Genomic DNA, 27,634 nt, shown 5'->3' on the forward strand with positions numbered 1-27,634 from the left:
GAAAAGAAATTGGTTTAGGAAAATACCTGGAAACACAAGAACAGCAGAAGAGCTATCTATTTTTGATATTTCATTTTGTATTAAAGAATAAGCCTATCTCAAAGGATTACTGAGAATTACTGTAATACCACTCAGCATTTGGAAGAAAAATACTTCATTTATATCTGTTTAAGTATTATTTCTATTATTCTATGCTATTTGAGGATAGGTATTGACATGAAAATGTCATTTTACAAAGATGCAAGTAATAGGTATTCAAGAAAATACTTGTTAATTAAACAAAAGTTCAAATAATTATAAGAATCAATCAACATAGCTTTAAAATTCAATGTGGTAAAAAAGAAATACAAAAAAATGGCTCTTTTCCAGAAACTTATACAGTATTTCATATACTTTAATGTGTTTTGCTTTTTTTGAGGGAAGGAAAACCTTGTTATTAAGAGCTTGCAAAGTTGATCAGAATAATTATAATTAAACTTAAAAAATATTAAAAATAAGTTTTTTTTTTTTAACCAACAAAAATTAGTAACAATATTATCCCTGACTGTTCTTATACAGTAGTAAAATCTGCTGGGGCATTTTCCTCATATTTAACTGGGTTCAGCTGCAAACAAAAGCAAAAGTGAAGGTTTGTGAGATGTTTATAGCTCATGTGTGTAATAATACAGATTTTCAGGAGATCATCATCCTAATGCTTCTGGGCTTATCACATACGACACTATAGGAATAAAAACCCACAATTATGTCTGAAAATAACTAAAGCAAAGGCACCGAAGTAGCAAAACCCCATAATTCTTTAAGAATATTCATAAGTATTTTAACTTCCTGAAAGTGAATATGCAGAATTATCTATGTACCAGTATTCCAAATCCACTGTCAGAGTTATGCAACTGGAAGAATTGTGGAACTTAAGAATTGTTAAAAAAGGAAATGAGGCACTAAGTCTTGAGAAAACACTGTTTTCTAAAATCATATTTGGAAAAATTTTTTTTTAATGAAATAAATCATACTTGGGTTAAAATTACTCCCTATCTGCTTGCCTAGCATGTGCAAGGTCTGGGTTCAATACCTACTACTGAAAAAAAGTATACACTGTGTAACGTTAAAATCAGGGTAAACATCTTTTCAAACATTTATCATTTCTTCAAAAAAAGAAAAAGAAAAAAAGAAATCAACTCACTAAAACATTTTTAGACTTTGTCCTTCCCTGAAATTTAAATACATGTTTTCCCCATGAATTTTATAATCAGTTTATTAGTTTCAACTGAAACTGCATTAAACTGACAGATTAATTTGGGAGAATTGGCTTCTTTACAATGATGAGCCTTCTGATCCATAGGCACAGAATCTCTCCCCATTATTTAGGTACAATTTAACATCTTTCAATAAATGTTATTATTTTTTCCCCATAAAGATCTTAAGTTGTTGAATTTATTCTTAGGAACCTCAGTTATTTCTGCTATGTGAATTTTACTTTTTTAATCGTTACATTTTACAACTTTGTAGTTGATGCATAAAAATACTACATATTTGTGGCATGTCATGTGTCACTCTGACACAAGTATACACTGTGTAATGTTAAAATCAGGGTAAACATCTTTTCAAACATTTATCATTTCTTCATAGTGAAAACATTCAAGATCTTTTCTTGTAGCTTTAAAAAAAAATCTTTTTAGTTGCAGATGAACACAATACCTTTATTTATTTATTTCCATGTGGTTCTGAGGATCAAACCCAGTGCCTCACACATGCTAGGCAAGCACTCTACCACTGAGCCACAACCCCAGCCCTTCTTCTAGCTTTCTGACATACACAGTATATTATCTATAGTCACCCTAGGGCAACAGCACACTAAAACTTCTTACTTCCTAACTATAATTTACTACATGCTGATCAATCTCTCCCCAACTCTTCCTTTCCCGGCCACCTTGACTACCATTGTACTTTCAACTTTTATGAAATTAAAACTTGTATTAAATTTCACATGAATGAAATCATGTGGTATTTACCTTTCTATACACAGCTTATTTTACTTAACAAAATTATCTGTGGTTCCACCCATGTTGTTGCAAATGACAGGATTTCATCCTTTTTCTAATAGCTTAAAAGTACTCCACCACTGTGAATATGTACCACATTTTCTTTACCCATTCATCAGTTGATGGGCACAGTGTTGTTCCAACAAATGATTAATTTTTTTAAAGTTATTAATCTTTAAAATAGTAAATAAAAATAAAACAGACACCAGCATCCCTATTAATAGCTCTATTTGATTGTACATTTCCTTGAATTTTTCTATAAAAAGTCATTTTGTTGCAACAATAATGTGTTTTCCCTTTTTCTTTCTAATTCTACTTCTGCTTTCCTTGTCTAATCACTGACTAGAACTTCAAAAATAATATAGGGGAAGACAAGACATTTTTGTAATAACGTTAATAGTAATATCTAAAGTTTCACATTAGGTAAGATAATTTTTGCTGTAGGTTTATAAAAAACATTTTTAGTTGTAGATGGACACAATATCTTTATTTCACTTATTTAGCTTTTTTATGTGGTGCTGGGGATCAAACCCAGTGCTTCATGCATGCTAAGCAAGTGCTCTACCACTGAGCCACAACCCCAGCCCTATTGATTTATTTTTATGTGGTGCTGAGGATCAAACCCAGTGCCTTACATGTGCTAGGCAAGCGCTCCATCACTGAGCTACAACCCTAGCCCGTTTTTTTGTTTTCTTAAATAAGTTTGAGAAGTTCCTCTCTACTTAACATTTGTGTAGACTACCATGATTAATTGTGAGTGTGAGAAATTTTTCTGCATTTAATGTTTTTCCCCTTACTGAACAAAATTAGGGTAGCTTTTCCTTTTCCTTTTTTTTTTTTTTTTTTTTGCAACTTAACTACTGAGTCACTAAGTTGCTTGGGGCCTTGCTAAACTGTGAGACTGGCCTTAAACTTGCGATCCTTCTCACTTGGTCTCCCAAATGCTGGGATAAAGGTTTGTAGCACCATACCCAGCACTAACTTATAAAAGTAGTTTGAAAGGATAGATTAATTTGTTCCTTTATGATTTGGCGTACTTGTATGAAAAGCTGTTGGAGGGTAGATTTTAATCTCTAGTTAATTTTCTTAAACACTGACTTTTGCATTTAAAATGGAAACACAGATTTCCCAGTTCATTTTCTTAAATAGCTAATGTCACATGCTTGAAAAATAGAAATAGACTTGAGATAATGTTACTACTATAATTACAAATGTCATTTCCAAACCTTATGTTGCAAACTATTTGTGGAATAGTATCAAAATTCAATGTATATTTACTTAAGAGATATTTCTTAAAGATGGGATCTTATCTCCAAAGTATTTAATGAATCCTTTACAGTTATACTGGAGGTTTGGAATTGGCAGTATTTATCTGCTGTCACAACATCAGTAGATCAACTCTCTTTCCTAGATTCTTGAAGTGACTTTCTCTATAATGATATGGAGTATAAAGTATTACTTTCTCATTTAATGATATTGAGTTGCATTCAGTACTACCTTCACTTAAAAATGGGCATTATATTCTATTACATTCTGTGGGAATGAAACATCAGAGAAACAAATAATAGAGGCATCTATTAAAAAACAAAAACAAAAACAAAAACAAAACCATGGAAATCTTATTAGGTATACACAAGTAAGATAAGATTAGATGAAGTAGACAGGTAAATTTAAAAAATTATATTTCAAGATCTCTGTAAATTTGTTGTCCCATAAAAACTCTACCCCTCAATCTATGAAATCTGCTAAAATCTCAATAATCTCAACAAAACAGAATCAATCACAAAGATTATAAATAAATGAACAAAGCTGAATTTATACATTCTCAATAGCACTCAGTATGCCTTTGGGGTCTAGACAAACCAAATTTTTGCTTCTGTGTTTCATTTTGAATAGTTATAAAATCCTTAACATTGCTTCAAAGGTCTTGGGTGATCTGCCCCTACCTACTCCTTCAGTTGCAGGTGGAACCACTTTTCTTTGTGCTAAGTTCCTGCTATAAGAAAGAGCCTTCTTTCAGTTCTTCAACACACTGTTTTCTGGCTCATGGCTCCTTTTGCCTAAAATACTCTCCCTTTCCCCCAAACACAAAACACAAATAGCATGAAAGTTTGGGTCCCCCTGCTAAAATCTGTATGTTAAAGTCTTAACTCCCAAGATATTAGGAGATTATAAGGTAATAAGAGCAGAGTTCTCTCTTTTAATATTTAGTTTTTAGTTGTAGTTGGTCACAATACCTTCATTTTATTTATTTTTATGTGGTGCTGAGGATCAAACCCAGGGCCTCCATGTGCTAGGTGAGCATAATACCGCTGAGCCACAATCCTAGCCGGAGTAGAGCTCTCTTGAATGAGATTTGTGTTTTTATTAAAAAAAGTCTCAGAGAGATACCTCATTCCATCCACCCTATGAAGAAGACCTATGAAGCAGAAAGTGGGCCCTCACCACATTCTGAATGTGTCAGCATTTTGCCATCTTGGATTTATCAGCCTTCCAGAACTATGAGAAATAACTCCCTGTTGTTTCTTAAAGTCTCTTCTTGATACTTTGTTATAGGAGCTTGAATGGGCCAAGACTTTTTCTTTTAGCTAATTCCTACAGACTTTCACAAATCAGCCTAAATGACACTTTCTCAGGGATTACTTCTCTAAGCCTCTACCTACTTCCTCTGAGTTTGGAAGATGGCAATCTCTACTACATACCAAGACTCTTTATTAGGTTATAAAAATTACATTTAATAATAAAAGTTTGAGTTTTATTCCTGCAAACTTCTCAGCACTTCAATATATTATTTCACTTATTCCTTAATTACCCAATGATTTAGGTACTATTATCATAATTTCATAGGTGGTGCACACAAGCCCACAGAAATTAACATATCAAAGGTTACAAAGTACAAGAGCTGTGATTAAGAAAACGTGATACTGGCATACACAGAAGCAAAAAAAGACCAGTGAAAAAGCACAAAGAAATAAGAACTAGACTTGCATATATGTGAAGATATGATAGATCTCAAAAGCATCATTACAGACTAGAGGGGAAAGAACTACCTCTATTAAAAAATACTGAGACAGGCCTGCACTGCTACTGCCATTGCTGCTGTCAGCCTGAGGTCGCCTGGAGGTCTTCCTGGGCTGTCAAGGTCTTTTCACTGGGCACGACCTTGGTCACCTCGGACGCATTTTCTGACACTACCTCCATGGTCACTGCCATTGAACTGGAAGTCTCCTGTCAATCAACCACCACCTGCACCACTACCGCCATTGCTGGGCCTCTGATTCCACTGCTTCCAACCTGAGGTCGCCTGGAGGTCTTCTTTCTGGGTGCTGCTGTCATGGAAGAAACCGCTGCTCCGGATGCAACTGAAGCTGACACTGCTGCTGACCCCCAGAGATCACCTGGTGATGTTGCCCCCACACCTGAAGTTGCAGCTACTGATGACCTGCTGTCTGCTGCCACAAACACTGCTACCATGGCCTAGAGGACTACTTCAGGAGAGACTCCAGGTTTGGTTGCTCATGGCTGCACCCATTTTGGGACACCAGCCAGGGCCTGGGGCCTGGGTGACAGTAGGTTTACCTTAACCAGCCTCTGTCTGGGGACTCCAGCTGGGACCTGCAAGTCCAGTGTGGGGGTGTCTGTGGGTTTGGAGCAGCCTGGGGTCTTCCTCCTGAGAGTGCTGGTGGCCCCTGTCTTGCTGCTGCATCTCGGGGTTGCTCCTTTGCATGAGTATATCCCTGGTGGTCTCTCTGCAAGTAGGAGCAACATTGAGATCTTGGGACTGCAGCATGGCCAAGCCTGAGGTATCTGAAGAACAGATTGGTGGTATAGAGACTGGGTTTGCAAGGGTTGATCTGAGTTTGGTGATCCTGAGAGATGTCAGAGACAGGTCTGAGAAACTGCTAAACACTGACAGAGAGGTTCGACTTTCCAGCAAGATTTACTTTATTTTTTGATTCACTAATCTCTCTACCATATTTGGAACAGGATTTTTTTTACGCATCAGTGTGTGGAGGACAATGATATATGAATGGTGTTTTGCATTTTTGTTGTATTCTTCTGTCTTTAATATTTTCTCTTTCTTTGTATTCTTCCTCTCTCTTGTCTATTTTCTTGGATTTTCTTTCCAATTTTCCTCCAACCAACAGCCAATCTTTGTCAGCAACTCTTCCACTCTTCCTGTGAATTTTTACTTCTAGCTTCTCTCTTGCTCCCTTGTGAATATTGCATACTACACTGCCTATTTTCTCATCCACCATTTGAAATTGTAAATCATTTTAACAAATATTCGGTTTATACTGTGGATAGTTACTGAACTCATCATTTTGGTTTAACGTGAGAAAGCAGTAGAGGCTTTAGTGGGAGCTATCAGGTTTAAGGCTATATATTGTGTACACTGGGTGCTGTTGATATTGGTCTTACCAGTAAAGGTGAGGTGATGGAAACCTTCAGGGACACTATAGGGCTACAGGGTAGAATTTATCTTGCCTTTGATCCATACTTTTAGATGGGAAAACACACTAACAACATTAAAAAAACAAGGGAATTAAGCACCCCAAACAAACCATGATGCTTCAACAACAGAAGCTACTGATAACACAGTAGAAGAAATGTCTAAGAAGGAGTTCAGATTGTACGTAGTTAAATTGATATGAGAAGTAAAGGATAGTATAAGGAGTAAAATCAAAGAAAAAATACAGGAAGTGAAAGACCTCTTGAATAAAGAGAGATTATGGGAAAAAAAAACCAAGCAGAAATCCTCAAAATGAAAGAATCAGTAAACCAAATTATAAATTCAATAGAATGCATAATCAACAGACTAGACCACTTGGAAAACAGAACTTCAGACAATGAAGACAAAATATGTAATCTTGAAAGTAGAGTTGAGAACACAGAGAAGATAACAAACCATGAACAGAACATCCAAGAATTAGGGGATAACATGAAAAGACCAAATTTAAGAGTTATTGGGATAGATGAAGGAGCAGAGGTACAAACCAAAGGAATGTACAATCTTTTCAATTATATAATAGCAGCATTTTCCCCAAACCTAAAGAACGGAATGGAAGACCAAATACAAGAGGCTTACAGGACCCCTAATGTACAAAAATCACAGCAGATCCACACCAACACACATTATAATGAGAATGACTAACACAGGATAAAGATAAAATCTTAAAGGCTGTGAGAGAAAACAATCAAAGTACTTATAGGGGGAAATCAATTTGGCTCTTAACTGATCTCTCAACCCAGACCCTCAAAGCTTGGAGGTCCTAGAATAATATATTTCAAGCTCTAAAAGAAAACAGATGTCAACCAAGAATTTTATGTAGAAAAATTAAGTTTCATATTTTAAACTGAAATTAAAACATTCCATGATAAACAAAAATTAAAAGAATTCACAACTAGAAAGTCTACACTACAAAGCATTCTCAACAAAATATTCCATGAGGATGAAGTGAAAAAAAAAAAAAAAAAGTGAAAACCAGAAAAGGAAGGATCTACACTAAAGGGATATTCAACCTAATGAGAAACTAAGACAAATCAAAAACCAGAAATAAATCAAAATGACAGGGAATATAAATCTCATCTCCATAATAACCTTGAATGTTAAGGCCTAAACTCATTAATCAAAAAACATGGACTGGCAGATTGGATTAATGAAAAATCAAATACAAGAGGCTTACAGGACCCCAAAGCAAGACCCAACAATATGCTGTCTTCAAAAGACTCACCTCATGGGCAAAGACATCCACAAACTGAAGGTGAAAGGATGGGGAAAATATTATCACTCATATGGATTGCGTAAACAAGAAGGGGTTACCATTCTCATTTCAGATAAAGTAGACTTCAAACCAAAGTTCATCAGAAGAGACAAAGAAGGACATTTCATACTTCTTAACGGAAGTATATATAAGCAGGACATAACAATTATAATACTTATGCCCCAAACAAATGAACATCAAACAAACCCTTCTCAATTTCAAGAGTCAAATAGATCGCAATACAGTAATACTGGATGACATTAACATACCTGTCTTACTACTGGACAGATCTTCCAAACAAAAACTAAACAGGGAAACTATAGAACTAAATAATACAGTCAATAATTTAGACTTAATAGACATATATAGAATATTTCATCCATCAACAAGCAAATATATTTTCTCAGCAGCACACTGCTCCTTCTCTAAAATAGACCATATGGTATGCCACAAAGCAACTCTTAGAAAATACAAAAAACAGAGATAATACCCTGCATTCTATCAGACCACAATGCAATGAAATTAGAAATCAACAATAAAATAAAAAATAGAAACTACTGTAACAAATGGAGACTAAATAATACACAATTTAATAATGAATGAATAGTAGAAGAAATCAAGGATGAAATAAAAAATTCTTAGAAGTAAATGAGAACACTGATACAACATATCAAAATCTCTGGGTCACTATGAAGGCAGTACTAAGAGGAAAGTTTATTGTAATGAGTGCGTTCATTAAAAGAATAAAAAGTCACAAATAAATGACCTAACCCTACATCTCAAAGCCTTAGAAAACGAAGAACAAATCAACACCAAAAGCAGAAGACAGGAAATAATTAAAATCAGAGCTGAAAGCAATAAAATCGAAACAAAAAAATTTGAAAAAATTGACAAAACAAAAAGTTGGTTCTTTGAAAAAATAAATAAAGCAGATAAATCCCTGGCCATGCTAATGAAGAGAAAAAGAGAGAAAACTCAAATTACTAAAATACAAGATGAAGAAGGAGATATCACAACAGATACTTCTGAAATATAGAAGATAATTGGAAACTATTTTGAAAATTTATACTATAATAAAATAGAAAATATCGAAGACATCAACAATTTCTAGAGACATATGACCTACCCAATCCGAATGAGGAAGTCATACAAAATTTAAACAGATCAATATCAAGAAATGAAATAGAAAAACTATATCAAAAGCCTATCAACCGGGGCTGAGGCTCAGAGATAGAGTGCTCACCTAGCATGCTCACTGGGTTCAATCCTCAGCACCACACAAAAAAATGAAATAAAGATATTGTGTCCACCTATAACTAAAAAAATATTGAAAAAAAAAAAAAGCCTAGCAACCAAGAAAAGCCCAGGGCCAGATGGATTCTCAGCCAAGTTCTATAAGACTTTCAAAGAAGAATTAACACCAATACTCCTCTCAAAGTATTCCACGAGATATAAAAGGAGGAAACCTTTCCAAACTCATTCTATGAGGCTAATATCATCACCCTGACACCAAAACCAAACAAAGACCCATCAAGGAAAGAAAACTTCAGACCAATATCCCTGATGAACATGGATGCAAAAATTTTCAATAAAACCTGGCAAATCACATACAAAAACATACTAAAAAGATAGTGTACCATAATCGAGTGGTTTTCATCCCAGGGATGCAGGGTTGGTTCAACATATGGAAATCAATAAATGTAATTCATCATATTAATAGACTTAAAAACAAGATCATATAATTATTTCAATAGATGCAAAAAAAAGCATTTGACAAAATAGAGCATTCATGTTCAAAACACTAGAAAAACTAGGGATGTTGGAACATACCTCAACACTGTAAAAGCTGTGTACAATAAACACAAGGCCAACATCATTCTAAATGGAGACAAACTGAAAGCATTCCTGCTAAAAACTGGAACAAGACAAGGACGTCCTCTTTTACTACTTCTATTCAACATCATCCTTGAAACTCTAGCCAGAGCAATTAGACAAAAGAAAGATATTAAAGGGATACAAATAGGTAAAGAAGAACTTAAACTATCACTATTTGCTGATGACATGATTCTTTATCTAGAAGATCCAAAAAATTCCACCAGAAAACTTCTAGAACTAATAAATGAATTCAGCAAAGTAGCAGGATATAAAATCAATACCCATAGATGAAAACTACAGAACACTAAAGAAAGAAATTGAAGAAAACCTCAGAAGATTGAAAGATCTCATGCTCCTGGATAGGCAGAATTAATATTGTAAAAATGGCCATACTACCAAAAGCGTTATACAGATTTAATGCAATTCCTATTAAAATCCCAATGATATTCTTCATAGAATTGGAAGAGCAATCATGAAATTCATTTGGAAAAATAAGGGACTCAAAGCAATCCTTAGAAAGAAAAATGAAGCAAGAGGTAAAACAATACCAGACCTTAAACTATACTATAGAGCTAGTAACAAAAACAGCATGGTAATGGCACCAAAACAGACTTGTAGACCAATGGTACAAAACAGAGGAGACAGAGACAACAGAGGACACAGAGACAAACCCACATAAATACAGACAAGGGTGCCAAAAACATTCGCTGAAGATAGCCTATTCAACAAATGGTGCTGGCAAAACTTGAAATCCATATATAGCAAAATGAAATTAAATCTCTATCTCTCACTTTGCACAAAAGTCAACTTAAAGTAGATCAAAGTCTTAAGCACTAGAACAGAGACCCTGCACCTAATAAAAGACGAAATAGGCCCAAATCTGCACCATGTCAGCTTAGGATCCAACTTCCTTAACAAGACTAAAGCACAAGAAGTAAAACCAAGAATCAATAAATGAGATGGATTCAAATTAAAAAGCTTCTTCTCAGCAAAGGAAACCATGAATAACGTGAAAAGAGAGCCTACAGATTGGGAGAACATCTTTACCACACGCACCTCCGACAAAGCATTAATTTCTAGATATATAAAGAACTCAAAAAAACTTAACACCAAAAATATATATATATATCCCAATCAATAAGTGGGCTAAGGAACTGAAAAGACACTTCACAGAAGAAATACAACCAATCAACAAATATATGAAAAAGTGTTCAACATCTCTAGCAATTAGAGAAATGCAAATCAAAACTACTCTAAGATTTAATCTCATTCCTGTCAGAATGGCAATCGTCAAGAATACAGGTAACAATAAATGTTGGCGAGGATGTGATGAAAAAGGTACACTCATACATTGCTGGTGGGACTGTAAATTGGTACAACCACTATGGAAAGCAGTATGGAGATTCCTCGGAAAACTGGGAATGGAACCACCATTTGATCCAGTTATCCCACTCCTTGGTTTATACCCAAAGGACTTAAAATCAGCATACTATAGTGACACAGCCACATCAATGTTTATAGAAGCTCAGTTCACCTACTCAATGAGAATATTACTCAGTTTTAAGGAAGACTAAAATTATGGCATTTGCCAGTAATGGCTGGAGTTAGAGAATATCATGCTGAGGCGAAATAAGCCAATTCCACAAAACCAAAGGCCAAATGTTTTCTCTAATATGCGGATGCTAATTCACAATAAGGTGCTGGGGGTGGGGTGGGTGGGACTAGGGAAGAACACCATTACCTTAGATTAGGCAGAGGGAAGTGATGGGAGGGGAGAGAAGGGGATGTGGGCATAGGAAAGATAGTAAAATGAAACAGACATTATTACTGTGTGTGTGTGTATATATATATATATATGTGTGTGTGTGTGTGTGTGACTACATGACTAATATGATTCTGCAACATTTACACTCAGAAAAATGAGAAATTATATCCCATCTACGTATGATATATCAAAGTACATAAATGCATTCTATTGTCATGTATAACTAATTAAAACAAATTAAAAAATACTGAGACAACGAACCACGTACATGGGAAAAAACAAATTACAGCTCTACTTTATACATGCAGTCAGCTCTGCTCTAATGCTTGTTTTGAAAACTTGAATGTATTAGAATGCAATTGTTATATTAAATAAATGGAAACCACAATGAGGTTTGTCTCACCTGTTAGGATAGCTATTATTAAAAAAGCAAAGGTTAACAACTGTTGGTGGTATGTAGAGAAACTGGAATTCTTGTTCTCTTGGGAGGAATGTAAAATGGTGCATTAGCTATGGAAAACAAGTGGAGGTTCCTCAAAAAACAAAAAACAAACATCCAAAATAATTAAAATCAAGATCTGGAAGACATATACACACTTCCATGTTCACTGCAGCATTTTTTACAATAGCCAATAGAGGAAAATGAACTAAAAATTCTACCTATAGATGAATGGATATAGAAAAACCAGGCACATATATATGATGCAACAGTATTTAGTCTGAAAAAAGAAGGAAATCCCGCATATATAGCAATGTGGATGGACCTGGAATACATTATGCTAAATGAAATAAACCAGTCATAAAAATACAGATATACATGATTCTACTTATATGAGGCATCTAATATAGTCTTACTCTCAAAAGCCCAGAGTGGAATGGTAGGTTGCAGAATAGGGAAGGAACTTGAGGGGGCGGGGGCGATGAAGAAATAAGTTGCTGTTCAATGGATATAAAGTTTTAGTAATGCAAGATGAATAAGCCCAAAAGATTTATTGTACAACATTGTGCCTATATTTAACAATGATGTAAAAATGGAGTGTAGCTCTTGTATCAAGTATTAACATAATAAAAACAGATATATTATGGGAGCTCATAACCCACTTGAATCAAAGTGTGAAATATGATATATCAAGAAGTATGTAATGTTTTGAACAACCAACAATAAAAAATTTTAAAAAAACCAGATATATTAGGGAATAATTTGAATTACAATGAACATTGTGTGCTTAAGCTCTATTTAATTCACAAGCAAGGCCAGATTATGTGAGGCAAGTAAGATGTCTAGAGACACTGAGAATGAATATCACCTTGGTGCATTATCCTAGTCCTAACTCTACCTCAAATACTATGCAAACACAGAAAATTACCCATCTGTACCGAGCTTCATAGGAATGCACAAACACATCTCAAACATCTACCTAATTAGAATATTCTCTACACCAGAGAAGGTGCTCACCCTCATTAGCAATGGGGAAAATGCAAATTAATATCTGAAAGAGATGCACATATATGCACATATGTTATTAAACATGTAGAAGATGTGTACTAACAGGAATTTTTATACTGCCAGTAGGGGGGCTCATGGGTTACGCAAGAACCCTCACTTTGGAAAGCAATTTGGCAAGATCTATTAAAGATGAAGATATGCATTCCATACAATCATGTTTTGATATTGTTAAGTTCTACCCCTACAGAACTTTTGCACATATTTACAAGAATAAAACTATAATAATATTTACTGCACCATAATATATAAGAATGAAAACTGGAAAATTCTAATATGCATTATTCATACCATGAAATACTAAATAAAAACTGAAGTAAGAACTACAACTACATATAACATGAGAAAAAAATCCAAAAAAAATACAATGTTGAACGAAAAAAGGAAGCTGTAAAATTGTACATGCAATATAATACAAGTATATGAGACAAGTACAACTACATGAAAATTTAAAAGATACTACATATTATTTATAAATGAATGCATAAGTAGTAAAGTATAAATAAAGAGAATTATAAAATTCAGTTTCAGAATAATGGCTTCCTCAGCAAGAAAGGAAGGGAATGAGATTAGGAAACATGTAGGGAGATTCAACTATATTTATAATACTTCATTTTTAAACTAACATGGGGGTATACAAGTGTTTTATTGTATTTTTCTTTATATTCTTCTGTCTTCATAAAATATTACAATTAAGAATGAATAAATTTTTCTGTTTAATGTGAATAATAAGTTTATATGCACATCAAGTGATGGCACATATGTACACTCACACGTACTATAAACTATGAATAATACTAAGGCCACCAAAACTGATAGGGTTAAATGACAATTAGATGAAATTTTAAGCAGAAAAGCAAGAAAAACAATTATAAACAGCAGATTAGCTTTCTTTTTAGTTGGGATCAAAAATACACAGTAAATTTAATAAAATTTATATCACTTTGGCTTACAACTATTTACCCTGAAAGACATTAAGAATTTGTTATCTTTTATATTTTTATTGTTTTCTAAACAGATGAACTTGTATTAGATTGTAACAAAAAAAAAATCCCTATGAGGCTTGAAGAATTGTCACTAGAAAAGTATGATTCATTTGTGATCATTTTTTAATTTATCAGAATATTCAGTCGTGAGAAATTATTTCCTTTTGATAACTAGAACAACCAGTAAATAAGCCAGAAAAATAAAAATGGAGTGACTGCACATAACAAAGGAGAAGCATATAGAGATTACTATTCCTGATATCTTGGAAAACTATAAACAATAGAAAAATCCTAAAATTGACATGTTTACTGACTTGAAGCTCATCAAACTTTAGGAGCAAATATTACAATAGACTATAGCTTACAATCATCTAAAATTTAAAGATTAATTTTAATTATTAATATGTAAACATCTAGAATAGTCCAAAATACAAGTAATAATTAACTTTTTTGTGACTAACAGACTAATTTTAATTTTCTATACAGGAGTCTATGCTTCACAGATGAGTCCAAAGGTGAAATACTTCTGTATACTATTGAAACACATAAAAAGTTATGAAGTAAATATATTAACATATAATCAAGAACATCATTTCATTTATGATTAAGACCTCTGTGGCTTAATCACCATCATTTCCCCATTTCAGTGGGTAACAATTCAGTGGTCATTTATCTTGATTCTTCCGTACTAGTACATCAACATGAAAATACTATATCAATACTATCTGGGCTCAAAATTATTAAAGAAAATCTAATGCGTTCTAAAAATCTACAGTTTTCAATCTATCAAGTCCTTTAAAGACTACCTGCAATCCTCCTGTCTATGGCATAATCTCCGTCATTCCCAATAATTTTTTGAATCTTCACTAGTCTCTAACTTCAACAATCTTGTTACCTTGTTGTCTTCCGTACAAGAAAGCAAACCTTGATTTTTTTGTATAACTCCATGGTACCACACATTAATCTCAGAGATTCCCTTATATATTGGTGGACAATATAATTCTTCTTAAATCCCAGGCCAAAAATTTTTGCTTCTTTGCTTTGGATCCAATTTCCTTCTGCCTCTTTGGAAACTTTCTCCACAGACAGCTCCTATCCCCTCTTTCTCCCTCTTCTGACTTTTCCCACTCAGCATATTTCAACACCATCTTTAAACTCACATACTCATTTTCTCCTCTGTTCTCGTTTTTCTGACTTAGTCTTACAATCTTCTTCCTCAACTCTTATTTACTTCCTAACCTAGTACAATAAATAGGTCTTCCTACTTCAATGTGCCCTCAAAAAAGTTAACACTCATTTAAACCCATTAATTTTCAACTTTCCTGTTCTGGGAATATTTCAATACAACTGATATAGGTACATTAAAATAGGTTGGAAATTATAATCTAGAGCATATATATAATATCAATAGAGTTAACATTATTATAATTTATAGTTATGTTCTTATTATATAAATATATTATATAATTACATTATATATTATATATCTACTATATACTATATTAAATTTTTATAGGTGTTTCATATATGGGATGGTGGGACAAAATGGATTAAATTTCATTAATTTAGAAAGACTTAAGTAGAAAACAGATACTGTAAAAAATCATATACAACTTTCCCTCATTATGACAGAGTTCTTTTTATAAAGTAAGAAGATATATTACTAAGCTATATGTAAGAATTAAAACACATTTAAATTTTAAGGCAAAATCTAACTTTTTTATCCATTTTACTTATTTTGAGAAAGTATTTTCAAAGCAATGTATCTTTGGTGAATGTTAGATCTTCACCTATCAGGAACTTAGTACAAAAAGCCTGAGTGTTCAATGCTATGGCTATCTGAGAGTCATGCTTTTGTTTCATTTAAGATAACCCACAAAACCCACTATTTTTCTTTTACGAGCTTTTCTAGAATTGTGATATATACTAAATTGTGGATGAACTTTTTCAAACCCAATCTCAACTTGTTCTCACAATTTCTTTTGTTTATACATTTTCTTATCTCCTGAAACCAGGCCAGTAGATTCTGACATTATTTGCTGTGACATCTTAAGACAATTAAAATAAAACCCTTAAATTGCTTATCTTAGAAATGAGAATTCATTTATTCAAAAAAATATTGGTGGCCTACTTCGTATGTGCTAGTACATATAAAGTGGTAAGTAAAATAGTCAAAGTCCCTATGTTTGTGGAATTTGGAGTCCCGAGAAGAGACATACAGTAAATGTGGTAAAAACCATGAAGGAAAGAACCCAAAACTATGAAAGCATGTAATAGGGGTGCTCTTTAAAATAAAGGAGAATTTCTCCAAACAATAACATTTTTAGCATATGAATGAAATTTACTCTAGGAAAGTTAAGAAAGCTATCTAAACTGGATGAACATCATATACTACAGTCAGAAGGACTCTGGGAATTTTCTATGTTGGAGGAACTGACTACATCAAGTTGGTATTTATGAAAATAGGAGGTAAAAGCTACATAAGACTGAAAGGGTAGACTAGAATCAAGACTATACAGTCTTTAAGTATCTTTGAAGAAATGATAAAAGATTTTATCCTAAGTGTACTAGACACTACTGAATGATTTTCAACAATGAAGAGATATGTTTGATTTAAATTTCATGAAGATCACTGGAAATACTTCACAAGATTACTGGGAGAATCACATGCTTTTGAAAAGCTTAGTAAATAACAAATCTACATAAAGTTATATTACTAAGAGTAAAAAGGTCTAAATGGTATGGTGCTGAATATTTAAAAGGCCTCAAAAGACCACAGTTTTGTTGTGGGCTGGATGAAATAATTTTCAATGGCTCCAGAAAAGCTGAGGGCATCTGAGTCAAATTTAAGACATTCTTTAAATGCAGTAAAGCTATCATAAGAACTAAAAAAGTTAAGATTTTTATTGTGGAGGCAAGGGAGGGTAAAACAGAAGAATATCACCCTAGAAGCAAATTTAAGACAGATATATAGGGACCAATATATGATTCAGAAATAGTCCTGGATATAACAGTTTAAAAACAATGTGAAGAAATCCCAATAGCAGGATTTAGGAAGCCAAAATGGTATAAAAGGAAGATATATACATCTGTCTTTCTTCCTTCCCGGGGTTTCTTTGCTTCCTTACTTTTAGATATATATGACACTGTGTGTATGTGTGTATTAATTTGTACATGTTTATGCTGACAGCTCCCAGATAGATGTTCCAGGGTAACTAACACATAAATATAATATTGCTTATTTTTAAAAATCCTACCTTTTTCTTTGCAGAGTAGGCATATTATATATAAGCTCTAGTTTATAATTTCTTATACATAAGAAAATACACAACAATCTCAGCCTAATACAATGTAGCACATTTAACTTTAGAAAAATATAACGACTTTGTGTAGAATTAAGAGCATGAACAATTTTGGATATTAATTCACTCTTTTGACTAATTTCCTTATTTAATGAAATATCTAAAACTCTGAATTTCATTATTTCAGTAAAACTTAACCAAAGAAAACTGAATTATTTTAAAATAAACCAATGGCCTGGTTTATCTTCAACTGTCAGATTTCAAGCATTTCTAACCTATTTTCTGTTCTCCATATTAACTCCATCAGTTAGCAAGAACTAATTTTTATGACCTCTTTTCAAATCTAAACCAAGACAAATAGGCAACTTGAGAAGGAGGTCAGAGTATGTTTGTTTTATAAACTATGCATCCAGACTATATATATGTGATCACTGATAGCTTAGATATGTGTGCCTCCCTCTACTAAATATATCCTGTACCTCTATCTGACATGTAAATTTGGATAAGCATATGTGAATCAAGAAGGAAACATTAATTAATAATGTATGATTTTTACTATATAAATTTCCTGAGCTAATGTGTTTAATTGTTTTACAGTAGAAGAATGGGGGACGGGGCTGGGGCTGTGGCTCAAGTGGTAGCGCGCTCGCCTGTTATGCGTGCGGCCCGGGTTCGATCCTCAGCACCACATACAAACAAAGATGTTGTGTCCGCCGAGAACTAAAAAAATAAATATTAAAAAAAAAAAAAAAAAAAAGAATGGGGGACGGAGGGTAGGAGGGAAATAAGGAAGGAAGAAAAAATAATGAAAAAAAAAAGGGAGGGAGGGAGGAAAAACACTAAGAAAAATTGGGAATTTCTCAAAACAAAATGTCCTTACAACCAAATTTGCTTTAAGAAAAAATTGTATCATATGCTGGCACATATTATAATTCTGAGAATAATAAACATTCATGTGCATACCCAAACTATGTAGCTAAAGAAAATTATTACAAATATATAGATACCTAAACATCCCTCTCTTTGCAACTGTTTCCCAGAATTCAGCACTTACCTTTTATATTTTTCTTACATAACTATTTCCATGAACGATATACATATTAGCTTAATTTTTCTTTTCTTTTTTTCTTTCTTTTTTTTTTTTTTTAAACCAGGGATTGGACTCATGGGTGCTTAACCATGGAGCTGAATGCCTACATCCCCTGCTTAATTTTTTTTTTTTTTTATTTTGAGGCAGGGTCTTTCACTAAGTTGCTTAGGGCCCTGCTTAGTTGCTGAGGCTGGCTTCTGGCTTTGAACTAGCGATCCTCCTGCCTTAGCTTTCCGAGCAGCTGGGATTACAGGCATGTGCCATCATGCCTGATTCATTTTGAATGTTTTCAGACATTTACATGGTATCTGACTGCCTTTCCACTTGAAAGATTAATTTAGGTTTAACCCCCTTGTAGCATGCCATGCCATTTTCTAGGTGCAGAGTTTGTTGTACTACCTTCTTCCATACACACTGTAAATGTCTTTTTGATAATTAGCATATTTACCTATATTCTTAAGATAGTGTTTGTGCCTTTGGGGCATAAGGATAAGAGTTGGTGAGAGATCTGTGGGTTAAATGACATACAACATTCACTGAGTAAATATTACCATACCAGATATCTCTAAGAAAAGAGTGGAGGAGATTTCCATGAGAGACAATAATAAGACAAATTGCTAAAAAGAGGAGTATGCTATTTATAAGAGCTAATGAAATGTTGACACATATTTAAGAATATTAAAAAATAACATTTCAATATAATAAGAAGGCCAAAACAGACTTGAAAAATAACTTGATGGAAGACTCATTACTTTCAAATTTCAAAAATATGGATAGACATATATTTTAATGGAATAGAGTGGAAAGTCTAAATATAAACCTTTACTTTTATAATCAACTGACTTTTGAGCAGAGTGTCAAGACAAGTACACAGGGAAGAATAGTCTTTGATACATGGAGCTGATAAAACTGGATATCCACATACAAAAAAATGAAATGACCACTTCCTCATACCACACCCCCAAAATATTAACTTAGCTGGATCATAGACTTATATATGTTAAAAACATAAAATTTATAGAAAATAAGGAATATGTCTTTATGATCTTGAGTTAGGCAAAGGCTTCTAATTCATGACACACAACATGATGATGACAAAATAAAAAAAACTGAACTGCATTAAAATAAAAACTTCTGTGCTTCAATGAACACAAAGTGAAAAGAAAACCCACAGAATGGTAAAAAAATTGCATATCATTTATTTGATAAGTGACTTGTACCTAGAACATATAAACTCTTACAACTCAATGATAAAAAGAAAAAAAAATCAGATTTTTAAAATAGTCATAGGATTTGGATAGACATCCAAAGATATACAAATGACTAAGGAGATGAAAAGATGCTCAACGCTTTAATTATCAGTGAAATGAAAATCAAAATTACAATGAGATACCACAAGATACCATTTCACACCCACTAACAAGAGTATAATAAGAGAGACAGATATTAACAAGTGCTGACAAGAATGTGGAAAAACTGGAACCCTCATACACTACTAGTGGTAATGTAAAATGGTATAGTAGTTCCTCAAAAAGTTAAACCTAAAGACCTAGCAATTCCTCTAAGGTATACCTAAGAGAAATGAAAACCTGCACATGAGACGTTCATAGGAGGATTATTCACAATGGACAAAAATTTGAGGGCTGGGATTGTGGTTCAGTGGTAGAGCACTTGCCTAATATATGTGAGGCACTGGTTAGATTCTCAGCACCAAATATAAATAAATAAAAAATAAAGGTCCACTGACAACTAAAAAATTTGAACTTAAAAAAATTTGAAATAAAAATGATAAATTATTGAATCTGTATAACCAATGGTCAAAAATAAAAAGAAATGATATATGCTACAAGATGAACATTAGCATTATGCTAAGTGAAAGAACTGAGAAACAAAAATCACACATATAATATGATTCAATTTAAATATCGAGAATAAGCAAATTCATAAAAACCGAAATTAAGATTCATGATAGCCTACAGTATAAGAGTTTGGGGAGAAATGAGAGATGACTGTTGGTGTGTAGGAGGTTTTGTTTTAGGATAATGAAAATATTCTAGAATTGATTATGAATTGATTATGAATACTTCAAATAGGTAAACTGTATTGTATGTGAATTAAATCATAATAGAGTTGTTTATATACATATGAAAATGCATATATAATTTGTTATCATGTATGTATTTCTTTAAAACGCAAAGAGTGAAGGGGCCATAGATCTGGATGAAATTATTGAGAATGACTTTATTGAGATTTTTTGTGTGGGTTTTGTTTTATTTTGTTTTGGTACTAGGGATGGAACCCTAGGGGTGTTTAACCACTGAGCCACATCCCTAGGTTCCCTTTATTTTTTTATTTTGAGACAGGATCTCATTGAGTTGCTGAGGCTGGCTTTGAACTTGTGATCCTCCTATCTCAGCCTCCTTATCCACTAGGATTACACATGCGCTGACCCCAGCTTGAGCTCAGTTTTGAAGTAAGAGAAAATCAGGAATCGGTAAAATGTATATGAAATAATAGGAATGATGTATAAAGCCAATAAGGCAAGAAAAGGTAAATAATTTGTGGGAAGTAGGAAAGCATAGGTTAACAGACAAGGAGACTTAGAAATTCTATAGGTTCCTCATAACAGATAAAAATATTTATCTAGTATGGCAAACCTGTTACTTCTTAATTTCAATACTTCTGGGTATTCAATGCTCAAAAAGTTGCTCCCGTAATCTGGATATAAATCTCTCATGCACAGGAAGGCAATATAGCTACAGTTTACTAAAAATGCAGGTTTCAGGGTTGGACTGCCTAACTTATAAACTCACTGACCAAGTATATGACCATGTATACTTAACTCTGCAACCTCAGTTTTTGTATCTGTACAATACCACCACTTAAGCAGGGAAGGAGAGGGAGAGGGAGAGGGAGGATAAATCCTTCCAAGGTATACTCCCAAGGACTTACTTCTTCCAACTAGGTCCCACCTTCCCCATAATCTATTTAGCTATTAATGGATTAATCCACTGATGATGTCAGAATCCTCAAGATCCAATCACTTCCCCAAAGCCCCAACTCTGAAAATTGCTGCACTAGAGACTAGGTCTTCAACACCTGAGCTTTTGGGGGACATTCCAGATCTAAACCAAACAAATAGTAAATGAGCAATATTTTTGTAAACCACAGCCACAACTATATGGTACATGTAACTACTTAGCTGTACTTTCTAACAAGAATAGAAAAATTCTTCAGCTTGAAAGCCATAAAAATAAATGAACATAAAGCTGGGTGTATTGGTGTACACCTATAAACCTAGTTACTAGGGAGGCAGGAGGATCACAAGTTTGAGAACAGCCTTGGCAAGTTAGTAAGACCCTGTCTCAAAATAAAAAATTAAAAAAGGTCTGGGGATGCGGTTCAGTGGTAGAATACCACTGGGTTTAATCCCCTGTAACACGGATACCATACCACAAAATATATCTATAGATTTACACCTATATATAGGTATTATAGATACAACATTTTCCATCTTTATCAAAGATAAATCTCTTCAATAAGTTCTAAAAACACAATTGAAAATAGAAAACAATAAGTCATTAAAAGTTTATTTTACCATAATAAAGAAACCTAATGCTCTTTTACACAAGCAATTAATTTTGGCTCTAATGCTCTAAGGTTTTGATTTAATTGGCTCCCTGGAACTATGACTAGCCTGGCTTCAGAGACACTTTTGGGCTTTTTTAGTGAGATCCTTTGACTTCTTTCACAAAAGAAGTCCTTTCTATGGGTGTGTCTCTAAGGGTGGGAATTATCACACTAATACCTGGGTCTTCTCAAAATTAAAAGGAGAGTGGAAGGGATGGTTAGCATTCTTAGCTCTCTCAGAATAATTAGTAATTACTTCCCTCTTTTTTTTTTGGAAAGCTATAAAGAAAACATGTGGAATCTTAGTCATGAATGTAGTAAAAGTGGGCTGGGGTTGTAGTTCAGTGGTAGAGCACTTGTCTAGCACACGTGAGGCACTGTGTTCTATTCTCAATACCACATTATAAATAAAGAAAATAAAAGTCCACCAACAAATAAATAAATACATACATATATATATATATGAATGAAACAAAGATGGATTTTCTATCTTAGAACACAAGCTGAATAAATTTCCTTCTTATTGGAGACCTGTTTTTTTCTTTTTTGTACTAGGGATTGAACTCAGGGGCACTGAGCCACACCCTCAGCCTTATTTTGTATTTTATTTAGAGACAGGGTCTCACTCAGTTGCTTAGTGCCTCGCTTTTGCTGAGGCTGGCTTTGAACTCAGGATCCTCCTGTTTCAGCCTCCCAAGAGCCACTGGATTACAGGAGTGCGCTACAGCACTTGGCTTGGAGACATGTTCTTGATCCTTTCCTCAGATACTTAATTTTAATCTTATCTAAAAGAGAGGTCACTATCTATCAATATTATGATGTGGCTTCTAAATAGTGACTTTTGTGTAAACTGGATAATACATTTCCTGTTTAAAGAATAGATGTGAGAAAGAATCTGGAGAAATTATTTCAGGGCAATAAATGAGTCAGGGTGTGAACTGCATCGGTAACTGAGGAAATGAAAATAAAAGACACAAACTGAACTGACATTACTCAGGGAAGAAAAAAGAAAAAATCTATGTGGAGACTAAAGAGGATGTGAAATACTGTTTGAATTACATTTGAGTAGTGATAGCATAAAACTATTTTTAATACTAAGGGAAAATTGACAGTATTTATAATTTTAAGATTATAACCAGGTATTCATACTAGCTCTGAAATCATCAAACAAAAAATGAGGTAAATAAGGACATGTACTTTAAGGACACACAAGTGTAAAACATTTAAAATAGTGACTAGCACAGAATACCACTATCAGTAAACATTTTTGAATGTTTATTATCAATAGTGAACCACAGGCAAGCCAATTTTTTTCTCTGATTCCTCACCTATAAAGAAATATAAATATATATTTTGATCCTTATTTTGAGGATAAAAATCAGAAAATATGTGTAATCAACCTAAGATGTTTTTAACCTTCCCCTTACTTCTCTGCCAATATACCGGTAGTTTCAACTTACTTTCCTTTTTTTTCCTTCCTGTCCTTTCCCCTCTTCTCCCTCTTTCTCTCAGACAGAGTCTCACTAAACTTGCCCAGGCTCGCTTTGACCTTGCCATCCTTCTGCCTCTGCTTCCTAAGTAGCTGGGATTACAGGAGTACACGAACACATTCATCCCAACTCATTTTCATCAATAATCAAGGCTTTTTTTGGTTTACTTTTTAGTTGTAGATGGACACAATACCTTTATTTAATTCATTTATTTTTATGCAGTGCTAAGATTGAACCTGGTATCTCACGTGTAGGCAAGCAATCTACTACTGAGCTACACCAAATAATTAAGGCTTATTAATAAAGTGATTCTCAAAGTGAGGAAAAAAAATCTCTCTAAACAAAATGAACATATCCAATGACTAAGATAACAAAATTGTTAAATCAGCAGTAATGCTACTGGGACTGTCATTTTTTTAGAAAAACTAAGGCGATCCTAAGACTATACCTATACCTTCCACTGTCTTAAAAATGTTCTTCAAATTAAAAAAAAATCATTATATGAAGTATTTTTGAAAAATATCAGTTGATAAACATGGAACATAAAACACCAAATATTAATAACTGTGTTGTTTATACTGGACTAATTCTAGGGATTCGTAGTCCAAAAAGAGAACTTCATGTACCTATAGCTTACAGTAAGCCAATACTTTTAAATTATGAACAAAATACTGAAACAAAATACCCTAAAGATCTTACTACCTTCTTGCTGTGTTATCTTTGTAAAATACTATGAGAAAAAGGCATATTGCCACTAATAAAAGCTTATGCTTATTGATAAAACAATTAAAATTTAGAAGCTCAACAATAAGTGATCCCAGATTCTTTTGTTTGAAGGTATTTTCAGAACAAAATTATATCTGTTCTATATATTCAGTTATTCACCTATCAGTCTTTAAATATGTTTTAATTTCCAGAAGCAAGATGTTAAGATTTCCCACATACTCCATCATATCTAAATTGAACAGTCACAAGAGACAAGTGTGGGATAAAATGGTAGAATTCTGCAGCTAAATATAAAATAGACTTCCTTTAAAGAGGAAAAAAAAAAGTCCTTCTTTTTCTTTTTTACAGTTAAAACTCTCTTAAATGAATCTTTAAAATAAGAGCAAGTTTAGTTTAGCGAGTTAAGGGAATGAACCAAAAAACCAGACCACTTAGGGTCAAATCCCAGCTGAACCACCATGTGAACACCTCCCTGAGCCATGGATTCTTATTTTGTCAAATATGAAGTGCCCTGAATTGTGATGAAGAGTAAACAAATCTGTCTCTATGTGTATAACAGTAATTGGCACATAGTATTTTTAAATGTAACATTGTAGGTCATGCCTGACAAACTTATTATTTATTATATTTATGTACAAGCAAGATTAGTAACTAACATAGAACTATTTTGTAAAAATACCTTGCGTGTGCTAATAGGAAAATAGTACAAAATCAAGTCTGAATGTCACAAACTACATAAATGAAATCACTGACTAGTACTGAATTTTCTTGGCTAAATAGGGTATATTAATCCTGGATTTACTAATGAACTTACAGAAAAACGCTTAAAGTATGAAAAAAAAATGCTTTTCTAGATGTTTAAACAACTAAATTGTGAAAAATGTGTTTTAATGGCATTATTTCTGTCCTTAGTTTCACCCATTTACCAGTATTAAAAAGTTTTGCTGTCTTGTTTCATTTCCTGTAAATAGCATAAGTATCCTACTTAGTAGTAAACACCCTGGCACAACTAAAATTAATTTAAATAGTAATGTATAATTTTCTTAAGTACATACTAAACAATTTGGAACTCATGTTAGTGTATAATTTCCCTTCACATTATTAACTGATTTATGATTATAAAGTTATTTTCTGTGTCACTCAAAGTGACATAAACATAAGGGAACAAATAAAACCTTAAAGATTTCTAAGTAAAATTGCGAAATAGAGGGAAAGCTCTAAAAGCTGAAATCAAGGGTTCCTATTTAAAACTTCACTTATCTTTGAAATTCTTTGACAATTTATTGAAACAAAAATAAAGACATATTAAATGATTCTTAAATACAAGTTAACAAACATTACTTTCCAAAGTTACCTAAAACCTAACAGAGTTACTATGGGTTACACAAAAATGACACATAATATTTAGCTACACATTATCATTAAATATAATCAGACATAAATATTACTGAAAATGAAGCTAGGCAAGGTCACACACACACACTTGCAATCCTAGATACTCAGGAGGCTAAGGCAGAAAGATGACCAGTAGTACAAGGCCAGCCTGGACAACTTAGTGAGATCCTGTCTCAAAGTAAAAATTTAAATATAAAAGGCTGGGATGTATCTCAGTAATTGCCTTTCAGGTCTGAGCAAATTCAAACCCCAGCACCAAAAACGAAAACAAAACAGAACAAAAAAATTACTGAAAATGATTGGTAGATGAATGCCATTTAGTAAATTGGGGAAAATAAAGTAGTGATTTCATTTTGATAAATGTTTATTTGTTCTCAATAAGTCTATTTTAAAAGAAACCTCCAAACCAGTAACTTTCCTTGTAACTCATCTGTTTACCTAGATCAGTCTTAGAATTTTGAGATTTTTAAGTCTTTTTTGTATAGTTTCTAAATTCTAGCTTAATCTTGTTCATGATTTTCTGAATCTCATTATAATGCAAACAGATCAACAAATAGCATAATGAGACTACTGACTTACTTCCTTTGCTAATTGGTGTTACTTTCCTCTCTACTACTTCACAGTGGTATGTGCCTCTTCATCTCAGACTTACCTAATTTACTTTCACCTGTAGAATATCGGTTTATATATAAAAATCATTCACTGCTTACAAATGAGCAAATTCTGGTATTCATGCAAGATCAAATAAATCTTTATACTTGCCTAGGTACTGGAGTTAGTTACTAGAGGTCTAGGAAAAAGTCTTATTTGCAAAGCGCTCAAGAACTAATTTAATCCATTTGATTCTAACTCTAAATACCTGTATTAAACTCTCAAGAGTAAATAAACTTTATGATAAACCTACCATTTTTTATTAGCAGCACAGTCTTTCTGAGATGGTTTTATGTATGTGGTAAGGAAAATATTCCACTTTTGTTAAGGGTAGTTTCAGCTCTAATATGACAGGATTTGCCCAAATACCTATTAAAGATTAATCTAGAGACTTATAGAGTGGCCCTAAAAATAAAAACTTTCTAATGAGTTTCAAAAATTCGCCTAACAACTAAATTATTTTTATTAAATATTCCTATCAGTTCTGTACTCATGAGTTCATTATATAATTTCTATTTATCAGATTATTTTCCTTTATAATCAAGTTTTTACTTTACACTCTTTTTTTTGGACAGGTTTCACCTGCTAATTGGCGAGTAAAGTGGCTCATGGATAAACCAAATTGGTTTCTGAAATTCCCCAATACCTTTTTTGCCTGTATTTTTTCCTTTAAATAAAAGAGAAAACTAATGTGTGGATCAAACTTGCAAAATTTCCACAGATACCTGAATATCTGTGCCCTGTTTTCTTTTCTTTAAAATGAAAGCATTGAAATGACTCGAATATGGACCTACTCTAAAAATGATTTTCAGTAACTTTGCCAAAAAGCAAAAATACACTCATTTGAAAAATACCAAACTTCAATGCCTCAACATATTGCTTCTATCATACTGTAAACACAACCAATCATTACTCAATATACCCAAAACATGACATTAATATATATTATAACTCAAAGATTTATATTTTATGGATATCCACATTTATATTTTAAGACACAGTAACAGGGTGAGTGAATTAAATTTTTTAAAAGATATTCTTTTGCAGGGCTAAGTTTATGGCTTAGTAGTAGAGCGTTTGCCTAGCATGTGTGAGGCACTGGGTTCGATTCTCAGCACCACTTATAAATAAATAAAATAAACATCCATTGACAACTAAACAATATTTAAAAACATAAAAAAAAGATATTCTTTTGCATACAATAAAGAAGGCCTGATTTCATCTTTAAAAATTCACAGGCCAAGGTAAACATAGGTGTCCTAGGAAATGCTCAAAATCTCCTCAAAAATAAACATCTTAGGAACAACATTCCAGTATGAACAAAAATGATTATTAAGTCATTTGTAAGTCTATATTTGCTGTATAGCAACAAGTGTATATTGCACCCTTAGGGATTTTCATTACAGAAACACAGTA

The 27,634-nt window shown here is 33.1% G+C and overlaps 1 protein-coding gene across 7 annotated transcripts in view; it reads right to left on the reverse strand.

Moving 5' to 3' along the window:
- The window catches only part of Usp15 (ubiquitin specific peptidase 15), a 116,233-nt gene that overhangs the window by 87,090 nt on the left and 1,509 nt on the right, over positions 1-27,634 (reverse strand). The gene's annotated exons all lie outside the window — the stretch shown is intronic.

This window comes from Marmota marmota, unplaced genomic scaffold (genome assembly GCF_001458135.2).
Source record: "Marmota marmota marmota unplaced genomic scaffold, marMar, whole genome shotgun sequence".
NCBI classification, from domain to species: Eukaryota; Metazoa; Chordata; class Mammalia; order Rodentia; family Sciuridae; genus Marmota; species Marmota marmota.